We start from the raw sequence: 24,632 nt of genomic DNA, 5'->3' as shown, positions 1-24,632 counted from the left end.
ATGTTTTTCAAATATTTTAAAAGCATCATTTTTAATCCTTAAATATGTGTTCATGTTCAATCACGTATTCCTATTTTACTTATAACCTTCTAAAAGAGAAGTACTCAAATTTATCCTAACATGAAAACTCACTGCAGTAATAAGTTAGATTCTCAGATCAGGAAAAAGATATGGTTCTTCAAATTTATAATGACTAAATCAACTAATTGAGTTTGAAATATCAAGTATATTCAATAAGTATTGAATATTTTCTGTGTACACAAACCATGCTTAAAACTGTATATAAAAATGAGTGAGATACCTTTCCTATTGTCAAGCAGGATAAGTGTGAAAATAATGATACAAGGTAGTCTAAGATAGTATGACCATAAAAACATACATGAAAAGATCTCTGTACTATAAAAGTAGGAGAGAGAGACAATAGTGAAATCACAGAATCTTAGAACTTAAAGCAGTTTCACTTCAGTTGCTCAGTCATGTCTAACTCTTTGTGACCCCATGGACTGCAGCACGCCAGGCTTCCCTGTCCATCACCAACTCCCAGAGCTTGCTCAAACCCATGTCCATTGAGTCAGTGATGCCATCCAACCATCTCATCCTCTGTCATCCCCTTCTCCTCCTGCCTTCAATCTTTCCCAACATCAGGGTCTTTTCCAATGAGTCAGCACTTCGCATCAGGTGGCCAAAGTATTGGAGTTTCAGTTTCAGCATCAGTCCTTCCAATGAACATTCAGGACTGATTTCCTTTAGGATGGACTGGTTGGATCTCCTTGCAGTCCAAGGGACTCTCAAGAGTCTTCTCCAACACCACAATTCAAAAGCATCAATTCTTTGGTGCTCAGCTTTCTTTATAGTCCAACTCTCATATCCATACATGACTACTGGAAAAACCATAGCTTTGACTAGACAGACCTTTGTTGGCAAAGTAATGTCTCTGCTTTTTAATATGCTGTCTAGGTTGGTCATAGCTTTTCTTCCAAGGAGCAAGCATCTTTTAATTTCATGGCTGCAGTCATCATCTGCAGTGATTTTGGAGCCCAAGAAAATAAAGTCTGTCACTGTTTCCATTGTTTCCCCATCTATTTGCCATGAAGTGATGGGACCGGATGCCATGATCTTCATTTTTTGAATGTTGAGTTTTTAAAATTTTTAAATTTTTAATTTTTTTATTTTTTGAATGTTGAGTTTTAAGCCAACTTTTTCACTCTCCTCTTTCACCTTCATCAAGAGGCTCTTTAGTTCCTCTTTGCTTTCTGCCATAAGGGTGGTATCATCTGCATATCTGAGATTATTGATATTTCCCCTGGCAATCTTGATTCCAGCTTGTGCTTCATCCAGCCCAGCATTTCGCATGATGTACTCTGCATATAAGTTAAATAAGCAGGGTAACAATATACAGCCTTGATGTACTCCTTTCCCAATTTGGAACCAGTCTGTTGTTCCATGTCTGGTTCTAACTATTGCTTCTTGACCTGCATACAGGTTTCTCAGGAGGCAGGTAAGGTGGTCTGGTATTCCTATCTCTTGAAGAATTTTCCATAGTTTGTTGTGATCCACACAGTCAAAGGCTTTAGCATAGTCAATAAAGCAGAAGTAGATGTTTTTTCTTTGAGCATTACTTTGCTAGCATGTGAGATGAGTGCAACTGTGCGGTAGTTTGAATGTTCTTTGGCATTGTCTTTCTTTGGGATTGGAATGAAAACTGACCTTTCCAGTCCTGTGGCCACTGCTGAGTTCTCCAGTTTTCCAAATTTGCTGGCATATTGAGTGCAGCACTTTCACAGCATCATCTTTCAGGATTTGAAATAGCTCAACTGGAATTCCATCACCTCCACTAGCTTTGTTCATAGTGATGCTTCCTAAGGCCTACTTGACTTTGCACTCCAGGATGTCTGGCTCTAGGTGAGTGATCACACCATCGTGGTTATCTGGGTCATTAAGATCTTTTTTGTATAGTTCTTCTGTGTATTTTTGCCACCTCTTCTTAATATCTTCTGCTTCTGTTAGGTCCATACTGTTTCTGTCCTTTATTGTGCCCATCTTTGCATGAAATGTTCCCTTGGTATCTCTAATTTTCTTGAGATCTCTAGTCTTTCCCATTCTATTGTTTTCCTCTATTTCTTTGCATTGATCACTGAGGAAGGCTTTCTCATCTCTCCTTGCTATTCTTTGGAACTCTGTGTTCAGATGGATATATCTTTCCTTTTCTCCTTTGCCTTTCACTTCTCTTCTTTTCTCAGCTATTTGTAAGGCCTCCTCAGACAACCATTTTGCCTTTTTGCATTTCTTTTTCTTGGGGATGGTTTTGATCACTGCCTCCTGTACAATGTTATGAACCTCTGTCCATAGTTCTTCAGGCACTCTGTCTATCAGATCTAATCCCTTGAATCTATTTGTCACTTCCACTGTATAATTGTAAGGGATTTGATTTAGGTCATACCTGAATGGTCTAGTGGTTTTAAGGAGTTTAGAAATCTTTTAATCTACCTCTCAATGCAGGAATCCTTTTAAGAATTCCAGACAGGTTGTCTTTTAGCTTTAGTTTAAAATCTTGTGATTTCAAAGTGATTGACTGAATCCTCACAGGCCAGCCAGTTCATTCTATTGATGGACAGTTCTTGGTATTAGAAAGTTCTTATATTAAAGAGGGGTGTGGGGTTAGAATTTGTATCTCGGTGGCCTGTTTCACTGGCTCTTTAGAATTGAGGCAAATCAAATGAGCTATTAAAAGCACATGAGTTAAGATTCTAATTCTGCATTAATCTTTGTTCCTGCTCCCTGAATTATTAGTACTCCCACTACAGCATATTTAATCTGTCTTCTAAATGAATTTTTAAAATTCACCTGGAAGCAACTATATATAAATATCCATGATGAAAATGCATGTATGGTACTTTGGATATCTATGGAGAAAACTAATTACAATTTGCCTGAAGTGTTTTTAAATATTTTAAATCTTAGAAAGTTGAGCTTGAAGAATCTATCATATACATAGACTTCACTCTCAGATAGTTGGAATTCTGCATTTATAAAAGGCAAGAGAATAATAAGTTACTCTGGTGAAAAGGTAGCTTTCTTTCCCTTAAGTTCCATGATATCTCACAGATTTCTTAAAATGTGCTTCTTAACCTGAAAGTAAATAAGATTAATTTTTACAAATGTCCATAAGGTATAGGTGAAAAGAGTCACACATCATATAGAATGCTGGACACTTGCTCAACTTTCTTAATAGTGGGAGACATAGTCTCTCAGAAGAAATGTGTTAAATTGATACAGTTATTAACTGAATCCTATAAATTGACCAATAAGCTATAGTATGAAATTGGAGATCTCTATGGCATTACTGACAAAAAAGTAAATTGATAACACTGGTTCACATCAACCTTTTAGTTGACTGACCAGTCTACATTATTAGTGAGTACAGGAGTCAGAAAGCCTGACTTGTAGCTCCAGCTCTGTCACTGGCACTGTATAAATTGGGCAGGTCACATCACCTCTCCGTGTTTCATATTTCCAATCTGTAAAACAGAGCTGGGCTAGGTATTTCTAAGATCCCTTCTGCATCTTAAAATTTTACATATTCTGTAAAAACATCTGCCTTCATCTTTGCTAGCATGACAGTGAAAGTCATGATGACATTAAACTCCAAAAGGCTTTAAGAAAATATTTAAGAAATTAGACAGCTTTTTACCTAATATTTTGATTCTTTCTGGCAATAAGAAATTCATTCTGTTTAGCCTCATCAATAGTTTCTTCTCTTCTATGAATTATGCATGCTTTATGATGAAATGTGGAAAGCTAATTCCCCCCTGGTTTCTTGTTTTGTGTGGAAAAATGATCCTCTCAGGAGTTCCATATTAATAAGTTCCACTGACAAAACACTCACCATAAAGTTTTCTTTCTGCTATAGCTACAGCTTGAGACAAAAAAAGAGATATAGTTTGTCTATTTGTTTCAGAGTAGCAAAGGAGACAGGGCCAAAAGCAACATCAACCATAAAAATTCTATCCCAATACACATTTGGAAGTGCTCAGCAGGTACTGAAAAGCAGATAAACAGCAAAATAGCCTTTTCTTTTTCCTTGATAATTACTGTATGGCTATAAGAAAAAATTTCTTCCTCTATTGCAGTTTAGTTGATTTCTTAGCATGATTCGTGTTTGGTAACTCTCCACTGAACACAAATGAAAAAGGACATACTTGAAAGTCGCAAACAGCTGGTCCGTGACTTTGTGCTGAGGAAAGAAATATTTTGAAATCACATTATCCAGCAGAGGAACCTCACTGTATTTTTCATTTCTAGTCCCGCTTTTCTGAGAGGAAAGGTTTAGTTTACTTTCTTTATTTTTTTAAATTTAGTGGAGGAAAATTGATTTACCCTAGGTGTCCATCAATAGTTTGCTTTCTTAACTAGACATATTAAACTCCGCAGTGGTTTACATTGTCATATTCTTCTATAGTATTTTTATAAGTGTGAGGTCTTTGGAGAGAAAATTGCTAAGGCTAACATGTTAGGGCTGTCAAGGGACGTTCAGCTAAAATTCCCTTAACCTTGATTTAGAATACATCCTCATGCCACATTGATTATCCAAGGTTTTAAAAACTTGTGTAATAAACAAAGCTGTTGAGAGCATGGGGAAAGTGGTATATGAATTCACTGTGGTGGATTCCTAATGTCCATTCTGGAGGAAGTTTGAACGAATGAATGAATGAAAGTGAAGTCTCTCAGTCGTGTCCGACTCTTTGCGACCCCATGGACTGTAGCCTACCAGGCTCCTCCGTCCATGGGATTTTCCAGGCAAGAGTACTGGAGTGGGTTGCCATTTCCTTCTCCAGGAGATCTTCCTGACCCAGGGATTGAACCCGGGTCTCCCACATTGTAGGCAGACGCTTTACCATCTGAGTTCTGAAGGAAGTTTAATATGTATCAAAAACCTTCAAAATGTGTACATTTTTTAAAACATTTTTTATTTTTTTGGCTGTGCTGGGTCTTTGTTGCTGCACAGGCTTTTCTCTAGTTGTGGTAAGTGGTGGCTACTCTCTAGTTGCAGTGCACGGGCTTCTCATTGTGGTGATTTCTCTCGTTGCAGAGCACAGGCTCTAGGGCATTCAGGCTTCAGTAGCTGTGGCCCATGGGCTCAGTAGTTGCAGCTCCTGGGCTCAGTAGTACGGGCTCAGTAATTGTGGTGCACAGACTTAGTTGTCCTGTGGCACGTGGGATCTTCCCGGACCAGGGATCGAACCTGTGTCTCCTGCATTGGCAAGCAGATTCTTTACCACTGAGCCACCAGGGAAGCCCCCAAATGTGTACATCTTTTGATATAGCAACTCTTTTAGGAATTTTTCTTAGGAGAAAATATGACAAGTTGAAATAGATGTTTACTGTAACATTATTTGTCACTTTGGAAAACCTAACATTTTTGACAAATTGGGCTGGGACAACTGAATATCCATGTGCAAAACAATGAAATTCGACTCCTACCTTATACCGTATACAAAAATTAACTCAAAATGGATCAATGACCTAAGTATTAAGACCTAAAGATCTTTTCAAGAAAATTGGAGATACCAAGGGAACATTTCATGCAAAGATGGGCACAATAAAGGGACAGAAATGGTATGGACCTAATAGAAGCAGAAGATGTTAAGAAGAGGTGGCAAGAATACACAGAAGAACTGTACAAAAAAGGTCTTAATGACCCAGATAACCACAATGATGTGGTCACTCACCTAGAGCCAGACATCCTGGAGTGTGAAGTCAAGTGGGCCTTAGGAAGCATACTATGAACAAAGCTAGTGGAGGTGATGGAATTCCAGTTGAGCAATTTCAAATCCTAAAAGATGATGCTGTTAAAGTGTTGCACTCAATATGCCAGCAAATTTGGAAAACTCAGCAGTGGCCACAGGACTGGAAAATGTTAGTTTTCATTCCAATCCCAAAGAAGGGCAATGTCAAAGAATGTTCAAACTATTGCACTCATTTCACATGCTAGCAAGGTAATGTTCAAAATCCTTCAAGCTAGGCTTCAACAGTACATGAACTGAGAACTTCCAGATGTACAAGCTGAATTTAGAAAAGGCAGAGGAACCAGAGATCAAATTGCCAACCATCTGTTGGATCATGGAGAAAGCAAAGAAATTCCAGAAAAACATCTGCTTCTGCTTTATTGACTATGCTAAAGCCTTTGACTGTGGATGACAAAAAAATGCAAAAGTATTAAAGAGATGGGACTACCAGACAACCTTACCTGCCTCCTGAGAAACCTGTATGCAGGTCAAGAAGCAACAGTTAGAATTGGACATGGAACAATGGACTGGTTCAAAATTGGGAAAGGAGTATGGCAAGGCTGTATATTGTCACCCTGCTTATTTAACTTACATGCAGAGTACATCATGCAAAATGCCAGGCTGGATGAAACACAAGCTGGAATCAAGATTGCCAGGAGAAATATCAACAACTTCAGATACACAGATGATACCACTCTAATGGCAGAAAGTGAAGAGGAACTAAAGAGTCTCTTGATGAGGGTGAAAGAGGAGAGTGAAAAAGCTGGCTTAAAACTCAACATTCAAAAAATGAAGATCATGGCATCCAGTCCCATCACTTCATGGCAAATAGAAGGGGAAAAAATGGAAACAGTGACAGATTTTATTTTCTTGGGCTCCAAAATCACTGTGGATGGTGACTGCAGCCATGAAATTAAAAGATGCTTGTTCCTTGGAAGAAAAGCTGTGACAAACCTAGACAGCATATTAAAAAGCAGAGACATCACTTTGCTGACAAAGATCCATATAGTCAAAGCTATGGTTTTTCTAGTAGTCATGTACAGATGTGAGAGTTGGACCATAAAGAAGGCTGAGCACTGAAGAATTGATGCTTTTGAACTGTGGTGTTGGAGAAGACTCTTGAGAGTCCCTTGAACAGCCAGGAGATCAAACCAGTCAATCCTAAAGGAAATCAACCCTGAATATTAATTGGAAGGACTGATGCTGAAGCTGAAGCTCCAATACTTTGTCCACCTGATGTGAAGAGCTAACTCACTGGAAAAGACCTTGATGCTGGGAAAGATTGAGGGCAGGAGAAGAAGGGGGCAACAGAGAATGAAATTAGGTTGGATGGCATCATTGACTCAATGGACATGAGTTTGAGCTAACTCTGATGATGAAGGACAGGGAAGCCTTGCATGCTGCAGTCCATGGGGTCATAAAGAGTGGAACACAACTTAGTGACTGAACAACAACAAAACCATTAAATTCTTAGAAAAAGAAGAGGGTAAATATTTATGACCCTGGATTTAGCAATGGATTCTTAGATATAGCACCAAAAGTATAAGCAACAAAAAGAAAAATAAATTGAACTTTATAAAAATTAAGAACTTTTGTGAATCAAAGAACATTATCAAGGCAGTGTAAAGGCAACCTGTAGTGTAAAAAAATTTTAAAAATCATATCTGATAAGGGTTTAATCCTGAATATGTAAGCAATTCTGATAGCTCAACAACAAAAATCCCAATTAAAATATGGGCAAAAGACTTTATGAATAGACATTTCTTTAAAGAAGATATACAGATGGTCAATAAGCACATGAAAAGATGTTCAACATCATTAGTTATTAGGGAAATGCAAATCAAAACCACAAAGAGATGCCATTTCATATATGAGGATGGCTCTAATAAAAAAGACAGAAAGTAGCAAGTATTGGTGGAGATGCAGAGAAATGGGACCCTTGCACCTTTCTCACTGGAATGTAAAATGACACAGCAACTGTGGAAAACAGTTTATCAGTTCCTCAAAATATTAAACACATAGTTATCATATGATCCAATAATTCCACCCCTTGAAAACAAAGCCTTGAACAGGACTTGTATGCCAGTGTTCCTTGCAGCATTATTCATTCATAATAGCCAAAAGGTTGAAACAACTTGTGTCCATCACCAGATGAATGGACAAAATGTGGTATGTCCATACCAAGAACTATTATTTAGTCACAAAAAGGAGTGTAGTTCTGACACATGCTACAACATGGATGAACCTTGGAAACATTATAAGTGAAATAAGCCAGACACAAAAGGATAAATATTGCATGTCACCACTTACACAAATTCGTAGAAACAGAAAGTAGATTACAGGTTACCAGGGGCTGGTGGGAGGGGGAATGGGGATTCTTAATGGGTACAGGATATCTGTTTGAGATGATGAAAAATCTTTGTAAACATAGAATGGGAATATAATTTGTGAATATAAACTTCCCAGGTAACACTGTTGGTAAAGAATCTGCCTGCCAGTGCAGGAAACACAAGAGATGCGGGTTTGATCCCTGGGCTGGGAAGATCCCCTGGAGTAGGAAATGGTAACCCACTCAGTATTCTTGCTGAAAAATTCCATGGACAGAGGAGCCTGGTAGGCTACAGTCCATGGGGTCACAAAGAGTTGGACACGACTGAGCACACATGCACGCAATGTGCTGAATTGTATACTTCAATATGGTTAAAACGGCAAGTTTTATGTAAAAAACTAGAAACCTAATGTCTAACACTGAAGCATCAGTTAAGCCAGCACTTATCAGAGTGTTTTATAAAATATAAGTAAGTGTCCTGGAGAATTAAAGAAGGGACAGGCCATGGACAATCTCTGGTCAAGTAAGTTTGGGGAACTCAGTTAATTCATTTCTTTAACATGTGAAAGCCCAAGAAAGGGAATACGGTATGGGGCATTTAAAACTATTTAGCCTAAGTCCTATTTTTTTGAGGGTCATCTTGTAGAACTGATGTTATATAGAATGCCCTCTGGGAAACTTCGGGTAAACAAATTACAGTATAGTCATTCCATGGAAATCTCTGTACCTGTTAAGAATGATGTACCTGTTAAGAATGTTTATACTGTATTGTAAAGTAAAAAAGTAGTGTTATTAATGGTATCTCATTTATGTTTTTTTAAAAGTGTATATATATATATATTTTATAGCAATCTATAACAGAAAAAAGTCTGTAAGGCCATATGCCAAAATGTTTACATTTCTAGGAGGTGGAAGATGCATAATTTTGTTTTCATTTGTGTTTCTCTTTGCTTGTCTGTATTTTCATTTTTTTTCACATAGCAAATCTGCTACTTGTATAATCAAGAAATAATAGAAGATAAATATGTTTTAGAAACTCATATGCAGCTCTGACTAATGTGAGGGAAAGGATAAGGGCATCAATGCTCCCTTACCACTATTGGATTCTTCACTTGCGTGTGTGCGTGTTAAGTCACTTCAGTCCTGTCCAAACTCTTTGCGACCCTATGGACTGTAACCTGCCAGGCTCCTCTGTCCATGGGATTCTCCAGGCAAGAGTACTGGAGTGGGTTGCTGTGCCCTCCAGGGGATCTTCCCAACCCAGGGATCAAACCCACATCTCTTACATCTCCTGCATTGGCAGGTGTAAGAGGTGTAAGGTGCTTTACCATTAGCACCACCTGGGAAGCCCCCATGAATTGGCAGGAGGGTTCTTTACCACTAGCACCACCTGGGACTCTTCACTTAACTTCTATTTTAATTTTCACTGAAGGAGAGTCAAAGAGTATTTCAACTGTTAGAATGTTCTGCTCATTAAAAAACTCCCCCAGATATTGAACTGAAATCTATCTTCCGTTCTTTGGTCTTAATTTGTCATAGGGAATGCCACGAAAATAGGCGAAGTCTATCTATCACCTCTGCCCCAGTGGCTCAGTGGTAAAGAATCAGCCTGCAGTGCAGGAGACTCGGGTTCAAACCCTGGGTCAGGAAGATCCCCTGGAGAAGGGCATGGCAACCCACTCCCGTGTTCTTGCCTGGAGAATCCCATGGACAAAAGAGCCTGGTGGGCTACAGTCCATAGGATCACAGAGTCGGACATGACTGAGTGACTTAGCAGCAGCATCACCTCTCTTGTAGGTGTAGACTTTTGGATATTTGGCAACAGCTACCATGTCCAGACAGATCTTTTCTACTTTAGGTTTGCATTCTAGTCTTTTTTCTCTGAGATGGTTTCTAGGCCTTGTTACCATCCTGGCCATTAGCCTCTAATTTGTTAATATCCTTCAAGTGTGGCACCCAGAAATGACTACAACAGTCCACTCTTGTTTTTCACATTTCATTATCAGTTCCTAAATATTTGTGATATTATTAGATTCCTCTGATTAAAAAAATAACTTCAGATTATTTCCCAGTGCAATATGACTGTACTCTGAATCCTATCCTAAGACTGTATGTGAGAGATACTCAATTATCTATTTTTCCCATCTTTTAATTTCTAAAGCTATATAGATGAATAAAATATTCCAGGTCAGTTCCTCATCAGATCTCTTGCATTTATTGTAACCTTAATAGAATGTTTGCCAAACACCAAAAGGATAATGAGAGAGCTTCCACACTGATGGTGAGGGCAAGAGGTGCCCTGTAGTGTGGCCAAGGAATCTGAAGAACCTCTTGTCCTATACCATTTTCTACTCTTTGTCTCAGTCATTTGATATCAGCTTTTAGATTAGTCAAGCTTCATCCAGATTAATTGGCCTCTCTATTAAGATGCATTTCATAAGATGACAGTGACAAGCCAGGGTTCACAGTGATGTAGAACATCATATCTTGTCCTTAATCTGATCCCAGATCTCGAACCACGGCAACCCACTCCAGTATTCTTGCCTGGAGAATCCAATGGACAGAGGAGCCTCGTGGCTACATTCTATAGGGTCACAAAGAGTCTGACACGACTGAGGGACTGAGCACGCATGAGCACTCCCAACCAACCTAGTGTATATTGGTCTCCTTTCCAGCCTAGTGAATCCTTTGCCTTTTATTCCTTTTGCCATTCTCCCATATGGTAGGCACTATTTAAAAGAACCTATTAAACTGTATATACCAGCTCCAAATAGCATTGGCTCAATGCCTTCTACCATGCATATGTTCCTGTGTGCTTAAGTTTTTCAAGAGAGCGGTTTCCTAATTGTAGAGACTGACTCTTGGTCCACAGTTTACACAGGATACATATTACTTACACTTGCTAAGCAGACATATTTTTAAATTGTCAACTTTTGAAGAGTTTTTATTTAAACTAGTGTATGGTACAGTGAAATCTAGTCAATATTCTGTAATAACCTCAATGGGAAAAGAATTTGAAAAAGAAAAAAATCAACTCAGTTGAGATATAATTTACACATTTACTATAAATTTCACCTATTTTAAGCTTTCAGTCAAGATGTAGACCACTTCCACGGAAATGTCCACTGACCTTTCATCATTAATCTTCCTCTACTCCTACCACTGGCTCCAGGTTACCACTGATCTCCTTTTTTCATCACTACAGATTAGAGTCCTCTTTTATAGAATTTTATATATATGTATAAAATCATACAGTATATACTCTTTTGTGTCTAGTTGCTTTTGTTTAGAATGTCCTTGAAATCCATTCATCCTGGATCAGTACTTCATCTCTTTTATTGCTGAGTTGTGTTTCATTGTATGTAGATGGCACAATTTTTGCTTATCCATTCACATTTTGATGGATAGCTGGGTTGTTTCCAGTTATGGGTTATTACAAATAACGCTGCTATGAATATTTGTGTTTAAGCTTTTGTGTAGATGTGTATTTTAATTTCTCTTGAGTAAATACCTAGTAGGATTGCTATGTTATGTGAGTGCATGTTTAACTTTGTAAGAAATTGCTGATCTGTTTTCCAAAGTAATTTTACCATTTTATATTCCCACCAGCAATGCATGTTCATTTATGTGGCCCATGTATGTAGTTTGTTTAAATGATAGTTTGATTTTAAAATCCTAATTTTCAAAAGGATTTGTTGTGTTAAATGTTGCTTGAGATAGGAAAGCCATCAATGAGAGTGAGGAAATATGTTTAACTATGTTTATTTTATCAAAAATGCTCATCAGATTATATTTGCTTTCAAAGAATTTACCTTGTTTATCTTGGGTTTGAATATTTAGCCAAATACAGTTATTCATTACTGTTTAAGATGATCAGCTGAAGGGAATACTTCCTTCAAAAGATAATCCTATTTGACTTAGAAAATAAACTGACTTAACTTTCTCCAGAGGCTTCTAAGTCTTTTTAGGAATAGCTTCATATGACTTCTCGCTTTTAGTTAACTTCAAGATAAATTCATAGATAAATCATAGTCAGTTAAAGAGAAACTATGGCTTGCTAAAGTCCCAGGGACATACTTATATGTATGTAGCCTCCCAAACTCACTCACTTACTGACAGGATAAGAGTCTGACTTTCATAGGTATTTGCCAGTGTCCTGTTGGTCAGGGGGCTGTGGGTACTGGGAAAGCCATGAAGCATGGTATCAGCCTTTGGATCTTGGTGAAAGAAAGAAAGAAAGGAAAAAAAAGCAAACCAAATAGATGTACTTGGTCTATTTCATCATCCCTAAGATCCAAGGGTTTAATAGAGCACATGTTACCAAGCAACACGCTTTGCTAATTTCGCTTTACCAAATAGGAACTCCAGCAGAAGTGCCAGGATTGTCTGAGTCTTGTCTGGGATTCCTCAAATGTTGAGCAGGAAAAGGAAACTATTTGTGTACTAGAAATGTAGTACCACATTTGGCCATCAACTAAAGGGTTTTGTTCTCTCTTTTACTACATTGTGAAAGCAGAGGTAGTGTACTTACTTACCTTTTGTAGATGTAGTGGTCTGCACCAAGCAGATCGGACATTGTTTTCCTTTGTGACTCAGGACTCACACAATACCACATTTGAGGGCTAAATCACATTTGGGGGTCATTAGGCAATAATTGCTTGATGTCAGAGATAAAACCATTCTGCTCCTAGGTTTTTTTTTTTCCATGACAAGCTTTTCTTCAGTCTCTAATTTTCTCTAAACTATTTAAAAATATTGTTCACTCCATTCAAAGGCTTACTTTCCCTTTATAAACCAATACTGAAGGACTACATTACTACATTATCTTGAACTTTTCTTGCTTGTAAGCCTTTCAGAGAACCTGGGTTCATCTGTGTGATTTTATGGGAATCTATTAAAAGAGAACTGAAACTAGGGAAAGAGCTCTCGGGTTCAGATTCTTAGGCTGAGTGATTCAAAGTTTCATATTATTTTTCATGAATGAAAATGGCCTTTTTTTTTTTTTACTTTGGTTGCACTGGGTCTTAGTTGTAGCATATGGGATCTAGTTCCCTGATCAGGGATCAAACCCAGGCCCCCTGCATTGGGAGTGTGGAGCTTTAGCCACTGCACTACCAGAGAAGTCCCGAAAATGGCCTTTTTTAAGAAACAAAGCTCATTTCTCAGGAAGTTGAATAGCAGTATTATGCTTTCAGAGACTAATCATGTTAACAGAAACTAGGCCCTGTCTCTCTGCTGATGTATTATTTATCGTGTTTATATTCTGTTTCTTCCCCCAAAGGACTTGAATTAGAGACAACTGAAGTTGAGAGTTTGTCTTTAGTTTTCTCCTACCTTGCTTTCTGTTTCCTCTTTCCCTCCAGCGACCCAAGTGCCAGCCTTCCCTCCCGGTGCTCCCAGAGGTTCATTTTCTTACCATCTTCTAATCAAAACTCCCATCCTAGCAAGTCTATAATCAATTTGGAAATTCTGATTAAAGTCCTTCGCAGGAAAATTAAAACGACCAATAAATTTAACTCTGAGGGAAGGTGTTTGTATTTTAAAGCAATAATCTAGCTCTAACCTCAGTCATTGGATTTTGGGGGTTAGTGGTCAGGGGATGATGTAGCTGAGAGCTTCTATTCCCTTCTATTCCTGTCCCCTCTCCCCATCTCTCCCAAGCATAACATGGAGTAAGCAGAAGCCATGGGCCCTTCTGTCCTATATTGCCTTTTTTATTTTTAAAAATTTCCTTTTAATGGTAAATACTCATAGAAAACTTGGGAAATCCAAAAAACTACAAGATTAAAAATTTACTAACAGTCTTAACTCTCAAAGATAATCAATAATATTTTGATGTACTTCCAGCCTTTTCTCCTATTTATATTTTTGAAATATTTTTGTGATCATGCAATATATATAATTTCATAGTTTTTGTTTTACTTATTTAAAAATTTAACAGTTTTTTCTATCAATATAAATTCTGACCAGAGGCTATAAGTACATAGTACATGTGTATGTTTGCTTACTATCTTACCCTGACTATGATTTCTTCAATTAGATCCTTATTTGGGGGCATTTAGGTTATTTTCCCTTTAAAAAAATGAAGTATTATTGACCAGAACACTATGTTAGTTGACTGTGACTCATTTATTTGTAACTGGAAGTCTGTACCTCTTAGTCTCCTTTACCTATTTTACTCATCCTCCCAACCCGCCTTCCCCTCTGGCAACCACATGTTTATGCTCTGTATCTAAGACTCTTTTCTGTTTTGCTATGATTGTTCATTTGTTTTTTTTTTTTGCAGAAGTAAATATTTATTGAGAGAAAAGGAAGTTTTGAGGGCTATAGCATACCCAGAGTCCATGCTTTTTCACTAGCTTATTTTTTTTATGAATAATGGTTTTATTTTTTATTTTATTTTTTTTCCATTTATTTTTATTAGTTGGAGGCTAATTACAATATTGTAGTGGGTTTTGTCATACACTGACATGAATCAGCCATGGATTTACATGTATTGAATGAAATTTTGCCATTTATCAAAAACATGGATGGACCTAGAGGGTATTGTACTAAGTGAAATAAGTCAGATAAGGACTACTGTACGATTTCACTTAGATCATACAGTAGTCCTTATCTGACTTATTTCACTTAGTACAATACCCTCTAGGTCCATCCATGTTTTTGATAAATGGCAAAATTTCATTCTTTTTTTTATAGCTGAGTAATATTCCATTGTGTATATATATCACATCTTCTTTATCAACTCATCTATTGATAAACTGTTAGGTTGCCTCCATATCTTGGCTGTGTGAATAACATTGCATTGAACATGGAGATGCACATATTTTTGAATCAGTATTTTTGTTTTCTTTGGGGAAAATATCCAGAAATGGAATTGCTGAATTGTAGGGTAGTTCTAGTTTTAATTTTTTGAGGAACCTCCATACTGTTTCCCATAGTGACTGCACCAATTTACATTCCCACAACAGTGCACGAGGATTCTATTTCCTCCACATCCTCACCAATGCTTATTATTTGTTGTATCTTTCGATAATAGCTGTTCTGACAGGTGTGAGGTGATATCCCATTGTGGCTTTGATTTGCATTTTCCTGGTGATTAGTGATGCTGAGCAATTTTTCATGTACTTGTTGGCCATCTGTATGTCTTCTTTGGAAAAATGTCTATTCAGGTCCTCTGCCCATTTTTAAATTGGGTTGTTTGTTTTTTTGATGTTGAATTGTATGAGTTCTGTGTATATATCCTCATTATTGTCTCCATTTATTTAGGAGGAAGCTGAGGCTTGGGAGAGTTAATCGCTTGCCCAAATTTCCTCCTAAAGAAATAGGTACAATAATGGTACCTGTGGCATAGAATTACTGTGAAGATAAAATTAATTATATGCAGCATGTAAAAATACCAAGTTAGCTGTCAAATAATAAGCACACAGTTTTAAAAGTGCTGGTTGTTATTGTTCTTATATACTAACTAGTCTCTGTAATGAAGGGAAGAGGCCAGCCAGAGATATCATCCAGTATCCCCTTCTAGACTTTTGTGGCATGTAATACTGAGTTTACATTTATGTTGGTGTTATAGAGCTTCATTTAAAATAAATTTAGGTAGGGAAAGGTAAGTCAATTTAAAGAAACCATTAGGTATCAGGTAGTATGCGGATATGGCACAGATGATGATAAATATATATGAATGCCTACCTCAGTGATTCCTCATTCCTAGAATACATTTAAACTCTGCAGTGCAGCAGTCACTCTATTTAATATTGCATTGTGCAATATTAATATTAATCATTGATATTTAAGAACAACATATTATTATATTACTATAATATCATAATTTCACTCCCAGCACTCCTCATCCCCTTTAGCCTACTCTATCTTTCCTTTTTTCTTATTACCTTCTAACATTCTCTGTAATTTGTTTATTACTTTTCTTGTTTGTATCTCTTCGCTAGAATGTAAACTCCCCCAGGGCAGGAATCTTTTTCTGTTTTTGTTCACTAAGTGAATAAACTGCCTAAAACAGTGCATGGCCTGTAACAGATAGTCACTAAATATTTAGTGACTGATTAGATGAATAAATGTGAAATTCACAGTCTTTTACAATCTGGTCCCAATCTATTTACAGGCTCACCTCTTGTCCTTCTACCCCCTGAGTATCACTGATACTAGCAGTTTCCAGTGCACACCGTTTGCTCCCACATCTCTGTGCATTTACTTATACTCTCTCCTTTGGCCTGAATAAATAATCATGAATTCAAGCAGATATTTAGTTATAAGAATGTTCTTCACCATCTATCAATGAAAAATTTGAAAACAGCCTCAATATTCATCAATAAGGGATAACTTAGAGAAATCACGGTAACTCCCACTTGAGGAAGGGCAATTTGGCAATATCTATCAAAATTACAAATGTGCAGAGCCTCTGAACCAGCAGTTGTGCTTTAGGCGGTTTATCCCACAGATATGCTTGCTTGTATGTCAAATGAATATGTGTTGGTGAGTCACTGCAGTGCTTTAGTCACTCCTGTTAGACATAGCACTGACAGAACTCATTGCATTATTATGTAGAGCTATATTTATTGACGTGGGAAGATTATAATAATAGCTAACATTAATTCAACTTACTATGTGTCAGGCACTGTGATAAGTGTTTTTATATATTTTTGTCTCACTGAATCCTCACAACAGCCCTGTGAGGTAGTTACTATAATTGTCCTCATTTTACACAGGAGGAAATGGACTCAGATGTTAATTTACTTAACCAGGATCAGACAACTAAGAAATAGCAAACCTAAGATGTCTATGCATGATGTGTTCTCAGTTGTATGCGACTGAGACCCCATGGACTTTATCTAGTCAGGATTCTCTGTCTATGGGGTTTCTCAGGGAAGAATACTGGAGTGGGTTGCCATTTCCTTCTCCAGGGGATCTTCCCAACCCAAGGATGAACCTGTGTCTCTTGTGTCTCCTGCATTGGCAGGCAGATTCTTTACCACTAGCACCATCTGGGAAGCCCATGATGTCTGAAATACAGTATGACAGTACTTTGTGTACGATGATCCACTTTTGTAAGAAGAAATACATATAGATATCTAAACTTATATATGTGCATATAAAATGATTGGAAAGAAACACACCAAAATATTAACAGTGACACGGTGAATTATGGGTGGTTTTTATTTTCTCCTTTTTGCTTATCATTATTTTCTGAGTTTTCTGTTAAATTTTGGGGCTGACTTGGAAGAAGTGAAGCCAGGAGGCATGAATTACTTGTGTAATTTTAAAGATGGCTAAATTTTTTAAGTTTGTTGGTAGTGTGGGATAGTGACACAGATATGAGGGAAGTGTTTTTAGGCTGAGAGAGGAAAAACTAGCCAGGAGGGAAAGCTTGCCCGAAGGGAAAGAGGATGGCCAAGTGTAGGAGAAGGCAAGAGAACCTAGTGTCAAGAACACAGCTGGAAGAGGAAACCTGAGGAGGGAGTCCCTTGCTCTCTGGAGGCTGAGGAGTGGGGGATGAGCAGGCAGATGTGAAAATGCAGTGATCCAAGGACACGCAAGGTCAAGTACCAAGAGAATCGAGAGAATCAAGGGAGTTCCTGCTTGATGACCTATGTCCTGTCATTGAAACTCAAAGCTTGGCCCTCAACTGAGGGTTTGGGGTCAGGGTGAGGTTGGGGTAAGGAATCTGAGGAGAGGGAGAGGATTTGAAACAATCGCTGAGAGAAATTTGATACAGATATTTAAAAGGACTACCTTGTAGCCCTTGGGGCCCTGCTGAGGCTGGCTGGCCTGGCTTTGTAACAGAGCCAATCTCATAACCTTCTCCAGCAATAGTTAGCAGGCTGGGAGTGGGAGGTGGAGAGAATGGATGGTGGGGTTTTCACAGGGCTGAGGATTGGCAGAGCAGGTGCTACAGAAGGTCACGGGGAGAGTGAGTCCAGAGATCAGTGCTCGCATGGCTAAGATGGCTGATCACAGCACCAGCTTGGAAGGAGGAAAGGAAGCCAGCAAGCTACTGATGCCTCTGGGCGAGGAGTGGGAAGGAAGGACAGGCTGGTGGTCCTGGCAGCAGAGTGGTAGAGGGAGACCCATACGAGGTCAGAGAGGGTGTTTCTGAGTTTGATACTGTATGTTGAAATGGTCCCCTTATAGTGCCACTTGGAGTAAGTGGAAAGGAGCAGAAAGTAAACTGCACATGATACAAGGGTGAAGATAGCATTAAAATAACTACAACCTGATGAAGGGCCATTTGGCAATATCTATCAAAATTATGTGTGCCTTCCTTTTCATCCAGCAATTCAGCTTCGAGGCATTTATCTTACAGATAGACACACTTACTTACTTTGGCGTAAAATGAATGCATAAGGTTGAGTCATTCCACACAGTATGTAACCTCAACGGATTGGAAACAGCCTAAAAGTCCCCCAAGAGTGATTTGGTTCCTTAAAGAAACTGTAGTTCTTCAATGGAATGCTAGGTAGCTGGGAAATGGAGGAAGCCCTTTGTGTGCTGATATAGAATGATGTCAAATATTTTGTTAGCTGAAAGAAGCAAGGTACAAATCAGTGGAAATAGTTCTCAATCTCTTTGCTAGCATGAGTAAAACATCCCAGAAAGGATACATAAAAAACTGTTAATGTTGATTGCCTCTGAGGAGGGGGAGCTGTTGGCTAGGTGACAGGGTTTGGAAGGTGACTTTTCACTTGTCCTTTTATTTCGTACTCTTTTTATTTTTTTACTTTATGGAAGTGTAACTACAAAATAAAAATTGTGTATATTAAAATAATACAACAGTATGTACCTTTTGAATTTTGAACCGCAAGGACATATTACTGAGAAAATTAACTAAAAACATTATTATATGTAGAATCTCTTTTATAGATACTAAATCATTTTTTTTAAAGCACAAAAAAGTCCCACTAGAGATTTGCTTCAAATTAGTCACTTTGCCAGGGTCATGGGTGGGAATTTGAATGAAATTAAATTACGTGTTGATAATCACTAAAGCTGGGTGTTGGGTATATGGGGGTTCATTTTCTTTTGAAACATGAACTTGTCATTTTTGTAGGTCAAAAATTGTCACATTTTGACAGTTTTATGTGCTGTTAAAGCCATAAAATGTTCTCATTATTAAGCTAATGCTGTTCTCATTATTTTTATAAATTTTCCATAATATAAAAGTTTTCAGCGAAGGGGAAAAAAAGAGCTCCCACCAGGCCCTTGGTAGGAACATTCAGGTACTTTCTCATCCTGGCTCCTGTATCTAATTATTGAGTGGAAATTCCCATTCCCCCATTGACTTCTGAAACAGCAGTACTGCCTTGTTGATTTCCCTTTATTATGGAACCTGGTACTGTTCTCAGGATTTTTCCTATTAACAACAATCTCTCCCCATCCTGTTGTGTGTTAATTGGGTACTACCTTATCCTTATTGCTGGTAAAGTTCATCCTGTTCTTCAAAAATCACTTCTTTAGTTTCTTATGATCACTTAACATCCTCTTCCTGCCTCACAGTCTATTATTAGCAATCCTAACTAATTTGGGGCCATGCTTGTATGTATCCAGGCTACTTATATTAATCAATCTAGGGGCTGATGTCTCTAGGACATTCAGTATACCGCACCATAAAGTTCATCCTTGTGTTCAAGTGGGCTTTCAGCTTCTAGTGTTTTTGCTTATGCCTGCACTTCAGAGGCTGTGGTGATTTGGGCCTGGTCCCTGACACCTGATTATTCAGGCCTTTTTTTCTGTCCTCAGAAGGCAGGTGACTTTCTCTCGCTGTCTATAGGCATCTCTTCTCTATAACCCACAGTCTGTTGGTTAACTTTGCTTACATGTCCCATTGCCATCCCCAAACCTAATTAGTTCCCCCAACATTAAGCTTCTCCTTTACCTCCTCTGTAAAGAGCCTCCTCTGACCATCTCATCCTAGGAAGTCTGGTTTTAGCATATCTCCTCTCTGCCACCCTTTACCGCACTGAATTGTCCTGGCCTCTTTTTTTGTCCTGCCAGCCCCAGACTCTGAATTTCTGGATTAAAGATGGAGACCATGTCTTGTTCTCCTTTGAATATCATACCTATCACAGCATCAAACACAATAGTTAAATGCCCGAAATAATATTTTTTAAATTTTAATGTGAAATATTTTCAAATTAAAGAAAGTTGTCTGCGAAGAGAGTAAAAAGAAATTTCACATACTCTTGATGAGGATTTATCTATTGTTAGCATCTTGTTACATTTATCATTCTCTCTCTCTTTCTACACACACACACACACACACACACACTTTTCTGAAACACTGCAAAGTTGCAGACAACATGTCCCATCACCCCCTAATACTTCAATGTATTTCCTAAGAACATTCTTATATAAACACAGTTAAGTTAGTAAATTCAAGAAATATAACATTGATACAGTATACCATTACAGTTAGTTGTCCCAAGAATGTTCTTTTTTGCTATATTTGATAACCTTTTGAATTCTGTGGTAATAAGCCTGTAAGTCTGAAATTGATATTTTTCATGCTTCACACCTGATAAACTGATCAAAAAGCCACTTTGTCAAGACACTTAGTCACTGACTTTAATTTTACTTGAGCGACATAATATTTGTCTAAAATTGTATTTGCACTAAATGTGGGTCTGTCTAAAATTGTATTTGCACTAAATGTGGGCCTGTTTTACTAGAACGATGTATCAGGGAAGTAAAGAATCCAGCTGTTACTTTCATATTGAAATAGAATGTTGATTCACCTGGAAACTATAAAAATGTAAATCAACTATACCTCAATTAAAAATATTTTTTAAGTGGAAAAAAAAAGCAGCAGTGGAATGTTGATGTTCCCTTGTGCTCATTTTTGGGTCTCCATCAGTAGTCTCACTGAGGCAGCCAGGAAGGCACCATTTAACAATAGGGACTCATTAACAGTGTGCTCAACCCTATGCTAGATACAGGGGAGAGGGAACATAAAGGAGCTCTCCCAAGGAGCTTCCAGTCTAGGAAGTAATGTGGTAGCCACATAGGGAACAATGAGCAGAGCAAAGAGAAGGCTAGCATTTGCTAGGCACCTGTTAGGTGCCAGACACTTAAGAAACCCTGTAATGCAGGTATTATCCCCATTTGCCCAAGATCACAAAACTAGGAAACAGTAGAATTAGGATATGAACCCAGGCCCTTATGACTCAAAATAAGAGAATATGAGGCAGCTTATAGTCATGTGCTCTGGGCCAGATGAGATGAATTAAATAAGTCTCAGTGAGATGCATGAACCTACAGAGGCCACGCTGGGGACTTTCTGGGAGAGAGAGTGTGTTGGGATGCTGACAACCAGCAGCAGGTGCTCCTATCCCAAACCCCCTTAAAACCTGCCTGTTACGACTGCCTGTTCTCACTGGAGGGCTCAGGCTCTGTCCACCTCCACTTCTGGTGGACTTGGGGAGATGGGGAGGGGAAGCTGGTTCACATTTCTACATTCAACTCCAATGGCCCCCTCTCCAAGGCTAGTTGAACTGTTTATCTTCCAAGTGCCTTGACCTCCTGGGGGCAATTTCTCTACACTTCTCAACATCAGAAGCACAGCTCCCTCTGAGCCGAGAGCCTTTTGCTTTACCACAGGACCCCACACCCTCCTGACCTGTCCTCTCCCACCCACCTAACCTTATGCTTCTTTTTGCATGGAAGGTATGACAGGAATTTAACATGTTTGTGCTTTTTTTTCCATGACAGGGAGAAGAGCTGGCTTAGATAGATGTAGAACCGCCCAGTCTGCTTAAGGCATTACCAACTGAATAGCTTAGTCCAAAACATCAGTTCTGTAGATTAAAATTTGAAAAAGGACATATGCATTCTGACATTTTTTCCCCAATGAAGAAACTAAGATGGAAAAGGAAAAGTTTGTTCCTAAATCTGTAGTTCTAATCCTCGGCAACCAAGGAATTATGGTGTGTGGGGGTGGGGTTCTCTTAAAAGAAAAATTGGATAAATAAAGGGTTTTGTAGGGTACTTAAAAGAAATGCAGGATTGTGCTTGATGTTTGTTAACTTTTTTGTTTTGAAATAATTATACTCATAGGAAGTTGCCCTTCACCGTCTGCCCCAATGATTACATTGCACATAATTACAGTTTCATATAAAGACCAGAAAATTGACATAGGTACAATGTCTGTGTATAATTCTATGCTCTTTTATTACATGTATAGATTCACCGCAATCAAGACACAAAACTATTCTGTCACGACGAAGATCTCCCTGGTGTACCCCTTTATAGTCACACCTACCCTGTCACCCTCCACCATCCTTAATGTCTGGTAACCACTAATTTGTTCTCCATCTCTATAATTGTGTACTTTTAAAAGTATAGTTTCCTTTAGGAAATGGATTTGCACTCTAGTTTTCACAGAATCTTAGGTTTGAAGGAATAATGTCTCCAGGCCAGTATCCCTTCCCATGCCCAAATTTTGTCTACCACCTCTCTTCTAAGTGTCCAGCCAGCCCCTATGACATACAAACCAGAACCTTCTCCAGGATTTTAGAATGTTGAGGTATTTCATATAAATATTTAGAGCAAGGATATTGTTTCTTTCCACAAATTTATTCAGTTAGCAAAACTCTTACCTTTAGGTTAAATATTACAAAATACCCTCTCACCTGCCAATTTTCTCATCACACACTGAGAGGAATGAAACACTGGAAACCTGAAAGGCTCACAGAAAATTCCAGAAATCCTTTAACTACAAGTTAGCCTGGCTCCTAGCAATTGGGGCCTTTCAAATGTATGTGGTTCATGTGTGGAATTTATTTCTTGGGCTGATTGTGTGTTATCTACATGGTATCTACAAGTGTCATTCTGTGAAAGAATCTTACTGTAGCCCAACTCCCCAGGACTCCCTTGTGGGGAACAGAGTTTTACAGGGCACCATATAGCTTGTTTTAAGAACATTAGAAAATAATGATAAAACCAGAAGGGGCTGGCAGAAGTGAGGCCACGGGGATTCCACAGTTAGGATTAATTTGAATCCCCCACCTCCTCTCCCCTGGACAGTTTTGAAATCTTTTCACAAGTTTAACTTATTTCTTATAAAGAGCACTGTGCTCTCCTTAACTGGACAGTAGCACGTATATAAATCTAGACTCAGCCCCATTAGGATGTGCATTTTGGAATAAATGACTTCAAACTAATGGTTCCCTCCATAGCAGCCCCAGAGGCAGGGGTGGGAGGGCATCTGACTTTGGCCCATGAGACATCACAGTCTAGTGAATGTCCTCTTCTTGAAGCTGGAACAACAGTGGCTCAGTTCCTTACTTTCTTAATAGGGGCCCCTGCCTCCCACAACATTTCTGACTTCCCCTTGGGTGGGGAGAGTACAAACAGTGAGAAAAGAAAGGAGAGAATGCAGCTAGCAATGCAGCTAGCTATGTGCTCCACCTCAAGTGCTGTTCCTCTGGGTCTGCATCATAACTCACAACCCAAAGACCTTCAATACTCATGTCTCTGTGTTTTCCCCTCATCAAATAACCCATGGGGGTAACTTGTAATTTCCAAAGTGAAAAGATATTTCCAATTAAGTTAATAATCCTGGCATGTTCTCTGCTGCCTTAGTTTCTTTGGGGGGTAATTTTGTAGCTACTCTTCTGCTATCTTTTTCTTCAACCTGCATTAAGAGAAGAGAAGACAAGGCCAGGTCATTGTCAGGAAGCTGACTTTGGCAGTGCCCCTTCCTCCCTGGTGGCTCAGATGGTAAAGCGTCTGCCTACAATGCGGGAGACCTGGGTTCAATCCCTGGGTCGGGAAGATCTCCTGGAGAAGGAAATGGCAACCCACTCCATTATTCTTGCCTGGAAAATCCCATGGACAGAGGAACCTGGTAGGCTACAGTCCATGGGGTCGCAAAGAGTCAGACACGGCTGAGCGACTTCACTTCCTCCCTGAGAGGCCTTCTTATGGAAGGCAAATAACTTCAACTGCCAGGGCCTCAGTTTCCTCATCCACAAAAGTGGGATAAATAACTGCCCTCCTAACCTTACAAAGGTGGTCATTTAGATAAACAGATCTTAGAAACATCTTTGTGAAATTTTCGGAAGGGAAAATATAGTGATCAAAATCTTCAAATACAGGGCTTCCCTGGTGGTCCAGTAGTTAAGAATCTGCTCCTTGCAATGCAAGGGACACCAGTTCAATCCCTGCTCTGGGAAGATCCCACATGCGCAGGACAATTAAGCCCACGAGTCACAACTACTAAGCCCACTGTAACTATTGAAGCCCATGTGCCCTAGAGCCCATGCTCCACAGCAAGAGAAGCCACCACAATGAGAAGCCCACACACTGCAATGAAGAGTAGCCCCTGCTTGCCACAACTAGAGAAAGCCCACGTGCAGCAACAACAACCTACCAGAGCCAAAAAAGAAAAGAAATAAATAGATCTTTTAAAAAATCTTCAAATACAGTATAAAAAGTACAATTTAAAATCTTCTTCAATGTTTAGAAAAACATTCTTAAAATAACTTTTATAAGTCATCTATTTT

The 24,632-nt window shown here is 38.7% G+C and overlaps 1 protein-coding gene across 3 annotated transcripts in view; it reads left to right on the top strand.

Annotated features, from left to right (window-relative positions):
* LOC110139303 (PABIR family member 1-like) overlaps positions 1-22,125 on the top strand; it is a 62,102-nt gene extending 39,977 nt beyond the window's left edge. For 2 of the 3 annotated variants that reach the window (XM_070464229.1, XM_070464228.1), the window contains exon 9: positions 21,838-22,125. The gene's annotated coding sequence lies outside the window, so the exon portion shown is untranslated. The remainder of the gene's footprint in view (positions 1-21,837) is intronic. The other variant, XM_070464230.1, reaches the window with a different exon arrangement.
* Positions 22,126-24,632: the final 2,507 nt, after the last annotated feature.

The sequence above is a fragment of the Odocoileus virginianus genome, unplaced genomic scaffold (assembly GCF_023699985.2).
Source record: "Odocoileus virginianus isolate 20LAN1187 ecotype Illinois unplaced genomic scaffold, Ovbor_1.2 Unplaced_Contig_21, whole genome shotgun sequence".
NCBI classification, from domain to species: domain Eukaryota; kingdom Metazoa; phylum Chordata; class Mammalia; order Artiodactyla; family Cervidae; genus Odocoileus; species Odocoileus virginianus.
This window is presented reverse-complemented; position numbering and strand designations above follow the sequence as displayed.